Below are 3,221 nucleotides of genomic sequence, written 5' to 3'. Positions count from 1 at the left end.
AGCAGATTTGTGTAATGCAATTGGTCATTTGATTTCTTGACTGCTTCCATGAGTGTTGATGATTGATCCAAGAAGAATGATTTCCTTGACAACTTCAATCTTTTATCCGTTGATAAGGTTTATTGGCCAAGTGGTGAGGATTTTTGTTTTTTTGTTGAGATGCATTCCATACCGGAGGCTGTGGTCTTTGATCTCCATCTGTAATTATTTTATGTCCTCTTCACTTTCAGCAAGCAAAGTTGTATCATCTGCATATCACAGGTTGTTAACAAGTCTTCCTCCAATCGTGATGCCATGTTCTTCTTCATATAACCCAGCTTCTTGCAATATTTGTGCAGCATACAGGTTGGATAAGTATGGTGAAAGAGTATAACCCTGTTGCACACCTTTCCTAATTTTAAACCACTCTGTTCCCATTTTCTCTTTGAACACCTGCCTCTTGGTCCATGTACAGGTTTCTCATGAGTACAAGAAAGAATTCCATAATACTTGTACTTTGCAATGTTGAACAAAGCTTGTTATGATCCACGTAATAGAAAGCCTTTATGTAGTCAATAAAGTACAATATACATGGACCTCACCAGATGGAATGGACAGAAATCAAATTGATTACATCTTGGGAAATAGACGGTGGCCAAGTTCCATATCATCAGACAAAAGAAAGGTAGGGTAGACTGTAGAACAGACCATCGATTGCTCATATGTAAATTTAGTCTGAAGCTGAAGAAAATAAAAAGTTAATGAGAGCCAAAATAGGACCTTGACTATATCCCACTAGAATTTAGAGATCATCTGATAAACAGATTTGATAATGTTAGAAACTATGGATCGAAGTCCAGAAGATTTGTGGGATGGCATCAAAAACATCATACAGAAAGAAAGCAAAAAGTCAGTAGGAAGACAAAGAAGGAAAGGATCAAAATGGATGTCAGAAGAGACTCTGAAACTTGTTCTCCAAGGTAGACATGCTAAATCAAATGGAAGAGATGAGGAGGTGTAAGAGCTGAACAGAAAATTTCAAAGGTCAGATCGAAAAGACAAAGCCAAATATAATGAAATCATACAATATTTGAAATCAATATCATTAGTATTGCATTCAAGCACAATTTTGCTGAAAATAGTTTAAAAATGGATGAAGTACATCAGCAGGTAGTTGTCAGAGTTTCAGGCAGGATTCGAATGGGATGTGGGACAAGGGATATCATTGCTGATGTAAACTGAATCATGGCTTAAGGCAGAGAACACCAGAAAGATGTTTACTTGGATTTTGTTCACTATACAAAGGCTTTCAATTGTGTGGATCATAAATTACTATGGACAACATTGCAGAGAATGAGTATTCTGAACATGTCATTGTGTTCATGACATACCTGTATCTACACTTAAGAGTCCATTGATGAAACAGACCAGGGGACACGGAATGCGATAAAGCAGAAAACGTGTGCAAGTTGTCAGGTGCCATTCTCCAACACCATAACTCAAAATCATCAATTCTTCTATGGTCTTCCTTATTCACTCTCCAGCTTTTGCATGCATATGAGGTTATTGAAAATACCATGGCTTGGTTCAGACGCACCTTAGTCCTCAGGCTGACATCTTTGCTCTTCAACACTTTAAAAAGGTCTTGTGCAGCAGATTTGCCTAATGCAATATGTCATTTGATTTCTTCAGTGCTGCTTCCATGAGGGTTGATAGTTGATCCAAGAAGAATGAAGTCCTTGACAACTTCAGTGTTTTCTCTGTTGGTAAGAATGTTGTTTGTTGGTCCAGTGGTGAGGATTTTTGTTTTCTTTACATTGAGAGGTAATCCATATCGAAAGCTGTGCTCTTTGATCTTCATCAGTAAATGTGCTAAGATAATTATAGACAATCCCAAAACCATGCCCTGAGAACCTTTAATAATAGGAAACTATGGCTTGGAAGCTGGTATTACAGCAAAGTATTTAAAAGAGTTTTCTGTCTAAAATTAATTAGACAAAACTCACGCATTATCCCTACTAAGGAAAAAACTCAAAAACAGAATTCTAGAAATGATTCAGATCCAATTTGTTGTTGTTGTTAGGTGCCATCAAGTCAGAACCAACTCATAGTTGACTTATGCACAGCAGAACGAAACACTGCCTGATCCAGGGCCAAGCTCACTACTATTGCCATACTTGAGTCCATCAATGGTGCCACTTTCTTTTTTACAGCTTCAGTTTGAATTTGCATATGAGTGATTGATGGTCTGTTCCACAGTCTGCCCCTGGCCTTGTTTTCACTAATGATATGGAGCTTTTCCATATTCTTTTTCCGCAGATGTTGTTAATTTGATTTCTATGTATTCCATCTGTTGGGGTCCATGTGTATAGTTGTCTGTTATGCTGTCTAAAGAAGGTATTTGAAATGAACAAATCATTGGTTTTGCAGAATTCTATTATGCATTCTCCAGCATCATTTCTATCACCAAGGCCATATTTTCCAACTACCGATCCTTGCTCTTTACTCCCAACCTTTGCATTCCAATCACCAGCAATGATCAATACATCTTGGTTGCACATTTGATCAATTTCAGATAGAAGAAGTTGTTAGAATTATTCTATTTCTTCCTCTCTGGCTTTAGTGGTTGATGCATAAATCTGAATAATAGTGGTATTAACTGGGCTTTCCTATAGATGCATGGATATTATCCTGTCACATACAGTGTTGTACCTTATGACTGATCTGGATATGTTCTTTTTATTGATGAATGCAACATCATTCCTCTTCGATTTGTCATTCCCGGCATAGTAAACCATGTGGTTGTTAGATTCAAAATGGCCAATACCAGTCGAATTCAGCTCACTAATGCCTAAGATACTGATGTTTGTGCATTCCATTTCATTTTTGACAACTTCCAGTTTTCTCAGATTCATACATTTTCATTCCATGTTCTGATTTTCAATGGATGTTTATAGCTGTTTCTTTTTATTTTGAGTTATGGCCAATTAACAATTGAAAGTCCTGCAGGCTTTTGTCCCACGAGCTTTACTCCATTTGCATTATCACAGTCAACTCTACTTTGAGGAGGCAGCTCTTCCCCAATTGCATTTTGAGTGCCTTCCAAGCTGAGGGGCTTATTTTCTGGCACTATATCTGTCAGTGCTTGCTGAAAGTGAAGAGGACTTGAAACATTTACTTATGAAGATCAAAGAGCACAGCCTTCGATATGGATTACATCTCAATGTCAAGAAAACAAAAAT

This window comes from Chrysochloris asiatica, unplaced genomic scaffold, assembly GCF_000296735.1.
Source record: "Chrysochloris asiatica unplaced genomic scaffold, ChrAsi1.0 scaffold00125, whole genome shotgun sequence".
NCBI classification, from domain to species: Eukaryota; Metazoa; Chordata; class Mammalia; order Afrosoricida; family Chrysochloridae; genus Chrysochloris; species Chrysochloris asiatica.
The sequence above is the reverse complement of the archived record's forward strand: the minus strand, read 5'-3'. Positions refer to the sequence as shown.